Below are 6,580 nucleotides of genomic sequence, written 5' to 3'. Positions count from 1 at the left end.
ATTGAATAACTCATAAGAACGAGGGAATAATTTTAAATTTGAGCAAATTATAACACCTTAGAAGTATCCTCTCAAGCCGCTTTATGTAACTTCTGAAACTTCTGCTAGCAAATATAAGAGCATTATCTGGGGAGGAACTAGAACTTGTTGATCGTGCTATCTTAAGAATAATACATAGATAGGGAAGTATAGATTTACATTATGGATTTGGGGGAGGAATCTGAAAGCACATCTGACTTTGGTTTAGTGCACGACTTCTCATGAGTATGAATAAAACGCTTCAAACTTTGAAACTTAAAAGCACTGATGGGATACTTTCTAGCCCTCTTATAATATCATAACTATCTATGGAGAATTAAGCTTGACTATTTTTGGTACCTTGAAAATAAGGCAGAGATAGCCAGAATAGAGTAAGATTAGAGTTTATATAAGTTTCTTAGAGAACCTTTTTATAGCATGATCTTAGACTGGAAAGAAGGGAAACATTTCCTAAATGCCCTGTAGCCTCTCAAAGAAAAGTACAGACGTCTCCGTACCATTCCGCAAGACTCTACTAGAAACGGCTTCATAGACACCATAGGACACTTGAATTTTTTACTCTGATACCAAGTTTGTAAGGCCCTAATATCGGGTCCCGAGATGTAACACGGTACTTAGGGTCACAAGTGACCCCAAGCTAACCCTTCTACTGGTATAAATCATAAGCAACTGAATAAAAAGTATAAATCTATATAAATTTACGTAAATAACTCTTTTCTGAATATATAGATACAAGACTGAATTTACAAGATTACAACTCTGCTTTTACAACCAAAACTGAAACTGAATACATCAACTTCTATTGACTGTCTATGAAGCCTCTACTCGTACTGATTATAGGTAGCCGGGTCTCGACTCCTGACTTCCACTTAATACGACTGAATAAAGCAAATACAATACTTCTTGAACTGTATAAGTAACTCAAGCCCTTGAATTAAAAGGACTCATCACCTGCTGACTGGAAGCTGCAAAATAATTACATATGGTATGTTTTCTACAACTTGTACCTACATTATGAGAAGATGTAGCCCATATACAAATTTGTGGGTCAGTACCATGGAAATATACCGAGTATATTGGGGTGTATGCAATTTTATTTATCGAATATCACTATTTTATAAGAATATGGATGCTGATATAAATGACTTACTTAGCTTGAATTAAATCACCAAAGTCATGGATGAATAATACATGTAAAGTAAAACACGTGAGTCATTACATAAGTTCTCAATTCAGTTTCTTCATAGTATCAAACTTGTAAAGTAATCAAGTCTTAAAATAATTCTCTTTAGAACATAACACTTCAATCTTTCAGAAACAAGAAACTTTATCAGAAAATCATAGTTTCAAACCATACACACTTATCTTAGATAGAGTAGAGACATACTATGGGAGTTTCTCATAATCGATATAAACTATATGAGCTACATGGAGTTTAACGTCTTACCCATGTTGGGGAGAGCTGTTCTATCCTTGCCATCGGATAGAACCTTAACTTCAATTCATTAGTGATCACTATATCAGCCTCAAGCTCACATCCTATGGGAGCACGTAGTTCTAAGAAAGTAACACACTTCCCGCTTGGTGCTAAATTCTACTCCCAAACTTAGCTGAGAACTTTAAAGAAAATCCACGATAAATAATTCAACAATTTGGATTGGGAGCAAATATGCTACCCCTTTATCATAAATCAATCAAATGGTGTGGATTTCTTTTCTCAGTTGGGTTCAAAATCAACTCTTTCACGACCAAAAAGGTCAAATCTTTCTACATCATGTCAAATCATTCAATTCTTAAGATCCTTATAACACATAATTTCTCAAAAATAACAATCTCAAACAGGGTTCAAAGACCCATATATTGATATCACAATAAAACCTTCAAGATTTATGCTTTATATCGTAGACATATGTATAAATCACTTTAAAATTTGAAAAGTACAGCTTTACGTACAACCATATCAATATTCTCATAAAAGCAATATAAGGTATACATTCGTACTTCTAATTCATTGGAAAATGTATAAAATCATGTATCTTCATAAAAAAAACCAACTTTGGGCACAAGAACGAAAGGGTGTTCTTGTTGAAAAACCCCACATACCTTGAAATAGAAGCTTTGGATGAACTCTCAACCTTGGGACTCTATTCGTGGAAATAATAGGTGCATCGTGTAGCCTTCGGAATGGGAATTCTGAAACTCGAAGAATTACTGAAAACTCATGGTTGAATCTTGAGATATTAAAATTTTTAGGTTGAAACCCTAATGAATGTTCTCGGTGCTTTTGAGAGAAAGTAAACTTATTTTGGTTTTATATCAGTTAAATTCCGTGTTATAGACATATATAGGGGTGTTTTTGGCACTTGGAAGTGAGGTATACAACGCACAACCCATGGCAGACCTTAAGGTGTGTGTCACATACCTTATGGCAGAAATGTAAGTGTGCTTCACTCTCCCAATTGCACAAATTTGATTGGGCGGCGTATTGCCCATCGCACACCCTTACTACCTTTCACAAAAATGGGCATAACTTTTTGCTCGGGTATTGAATTTTTGCAAAATTGGTATCAATTAAAAGTTAATTCAATTATCTAAAATTTGATACATTTTGGGATGAAAAATTCCATATATATTAAGAGTTATACACATTTGAAGTTGACTTTGATAGAATCGAATGTCAAACTTTGGATGAATCAATTGATCTTAGCTCAACTTTATTCTAGGTCATTGATATGAACATTTTATCACCTATAAACTACTACATAGACTAGTATAATGATCATAAAACTTTTATTCACATGAGAATAACTTGGATTAGAGCTTAGACTCATAGGAATAATGGTTAGAATTCTAGCACAAGAATATGGGGTATTATATTTTGCATATGTGGCGGTGAGATAGTTGGATTGAGCATGAGAAACCTACTGAGTTAGAAAACTAGGGGAACATAGTCCTAGTCTTTATATTATTTTTTTTACAACCAAAAGCCTGCACAACTTGATAGTTTTTACTGTTTACTATAAATGCCCCCATTTATATTCTTACACTTTCGTCTACTTCAACAAGTTCGACAGACAAATTTAACCTATTATCTATGGGATCAACCCTATCCTAGTTGGGTTACTATAATTTTTACAGCGACTGCATTGTATCTTCTTATAAGGTATAGTTTAGGCGATATCACTTATAAATATGGACAAAACTTTCATAAGTATTTCTAAAGTTTCAGCTCAGTGTCAAAATTTGGAATTAAAGAGTAATATTAAAGGTCTTCAGTGTCATCTAGAGACTTTGAGGCCAGCCCAGGCACTAGTAGAGTTTTGTGATTGCCTCAGTTCTTAAGGATCACGTGTTAGGGATTTTGATTGTTTTAGTGGATATCTCCCAACTAGAGATAATGTCCTATATATTAAGTAGTTTTTAGAATAGAGTTGGGTTTGTTGGTATTTAATAGAGTTCTTTATTGATTTCAAAGTATAAGATTACGTTTCTAGAGTGGGCCAGAGATACTCCTATACCATATCCTTAGGACATTAAGTGGTGTATGGACTTATCAGAGGGTTAACTTTGCCACTCTGCTTGTTGTCAAAGCATTTGATAGTAGATGTATTGTCTATCCCTTAGGTTGTTGATCACGTGAGGACCACAGAGAGGGCTTGTATTGAGACATATCGAGGGGGTGGTAAGAGGCCATGTCCTTAGTATAATGTTATTGGTCTTTCATTCGAGAGTAAAGATCCTTTCAATAGGGATCAATATCAATTACAAGTTTTTAGTTCCATACAAGTAGAATCATAGACTATCGGTAGCTCTCAGATTAACCATAAAGGTTACATTGGACAAAACTCTCATCAGAGTCATAAAGTATTTGTTATAAATCTTTAGGCCATGGTGGCCATTTTGGATTAGTAGGTGCAGTGCATCTAAGAGTCCCAAAGACGTGTTTGGTTTGTGGAGATGTTGATCATTGATCTAGGAAAGAACCAATATGAATTGGTTGTTCAGATAGGGTCAACACATGTTCCTCGATAGTGTGGAACCCCTAAGGTTTGTTATGATTATTGGTTGGATGATCATTTAGAAAAGAGTGTCCTCGACATCAGTTGGTCAGCCAATTAGGGTTAACTCATATTTCTTGATAGGATAGAGCTTTAAGGGTTTGTTATGAATATAGAAAGACCGGTAATTAGTTTAGAGAGTGTCCCCAACGTAGGATTAATAGTCATTCAACTAATCCAGATTAGTCTCATAGAGTTGGGAAACCTTATGTTAGAAGTGGTGGACTTAGCACCTAAGTGGTAATCCAAACTCTTAGTCCGTATTTGAACATGCTTTGATTTATACTCCTTTGGGCACATCAGGACTCCGACTTTAAACTCCATCAATATAGGTGTGATTCAACTTATTAACTTTTCTTTCTATTTGAGTTGAGTTGGAGTTTTCATACCCATTGGTGATTTAATACCTTGATGTTGCTATATTAGTTGTTGTTGCGCCTGTGTAGATCTTTATGCATATATGACTAACTTCGTATATGATTTTTTTTATTAGTGAATCAGTGTGGTTTTTTCTTGGGTGTAGCATTTAGGTTAATGTCCTATTTTCTTTGGCATATTTGCATTATTCTGACCTTAGAGTGGTATCAACTATTGATTATGCTCACCTATACCATAGTTCTGTTGTAGAACAATCATTGTCAAATATAATAACCCAACTTGAGTTGGGGTCAAACCCATAAGGAGTGTAACTAGTATTCGAATCTTATGTGTGTTGGAAGCAACTAAGTATTTACCAAAAAGTGAACATAATGAAAGACATAACTTAAAGGGGGGGGGGTATGATTGGAAGTGTTGTTTAGACAAAATTTAATTGAACTACCAATTTAGAGAAACAATTGTAGGTAAAATTCCAATAGGAGAATTGTATTGGGATTATGTTTTCCTAGGGGAAAGTAGTGCATGGATTATGAAAATCTAATGTAAACTCTAGCTAATGACTATATGGGTAGGATAGGTTAGGGGTTTTGATGTTAGTTTTTTAACCAAACACAGAAATATCACCCATGGATCCTTTCAAATACCTCATAGTGTGGCAAACAGGTCAACCCACAACCTTAATTGGGCATCCCTATTTCTAGGATGATACCAAAGGCATAGTAAATGCATAATCCATCCTTATTTTTGCGAAAAGGTAAGGGAATAAGCTAACATCTAATTATTGTTCCCAAATAATTGTCACCCATATTCCTTTTTCAAGGATGATATAGGATCTAAATGAATACTCACATCCCTCTTTAAAGGATGATGTTGGATTTTTAGAATGTGTGGCTTTCACCCACAAATAACAATTTAACAATCAAGCATTAGTGAAATACAATTTCATTAACCAAGAATCTACACTAATAAACAAAACCCACAAATATTTGTACCCTATTCCAACATAACCCCTAGATGTTTAGCTACTCATGAAGTTTGAGAGAAGTAATATATCTAAATTCACAAAGCTTCCGTTGAAGATGTAAGCAAGAATGTTTTTCAAATTCAACTTCAATTATAATTAAATCCTTGGAAAATCAACCATAATAATCTTTCCCAGCTTGGTAGGTTTTTACAATGCCAAAACTTAAATTCTAGTTGCAAGATATCCCAAAAGTGAAAGGGTTTTTGCCCTATGGAGAATTGGAACCAGCTGTGGGAAATTATGAATCTTCCTATGGGCTATTTTCTTTTATGTCGTGATCGCCATTAGTTGATCGTGATCGCGGTCATGATGAACCTATCGTGATCGCTGTGCTTTGATCAGACCTTGACTGGCCGTGACCGCATTGTTTCTTATTGAAAAGTATTGTTTGCGCAACATCACTTATAGATGTGGACAAAACTTTCACACGTATTTATAGAGTTTCAGGTCAGTGTCGAGATATGGAGTTAAAGAGTAATTTTAAAGGTGTTCAGTGTCATCTAAAGAATTTAAGGCTATCCCAGGCATTAGTAGAGTTTGTGACTGCCTTAATTCTTAAGGATCATGTGTTAGGGATTTTGAGTATTTTAGTGGATACCTCCTAATTATAGATAATGTCCTATATATCAAGCAGTTCTTTGAATAGAGTTGGGTTTGTTGGTGTTCAATAGAGTTCTTTATCAATTTTAGAGTATAAGATTATGTTTCTTGAGTGGGCCAGAGATACTCCAATACTATATCCTTCAGGACAGGAAATGGTGTATGGACTTATCAGGAGGTTAATTTTGTTACTTTGCTTGTTCTTAAAGTATTTGATAGTAGCTAAATTGTCTTTCCCTCAGGTTGTTGATCATGTGAGGACCATATAGAGGGCATGTATTAAGACATATCGAGGTTGTAGTAAGAGGCCATATCCTTAGTATAATGTTATTGGTGTTTCATTCGGGAGTAAGGATCCTTTCAGCAGGGATCAACATCAACTACAGGCTGTTAGTTCCAAATAAGTAGAATCATAGACTAGCGGTGGCTCTCAAATTAACCGTGAAGGTTACATTGGACAAAATTCTCTTCAGACATCATA

Source organism: Capsicum annuum, chromosome 7 (assembly GCF_002878395.1).
Source record: "Capsicum annuum cultivar UCD-10X-F1 chromosome 7, UCD10Xv1.1, whole genome shotgun sequence".
Lineage (NCBI taxonomy): Eukaryota > Viridiplantae > Streptophyta > Magnoliopsida > Solanales > Solanaceae > Capsicum > Capsicum annuum.
Note: the sequence above shows the minus strand (reverse complement) of the source record.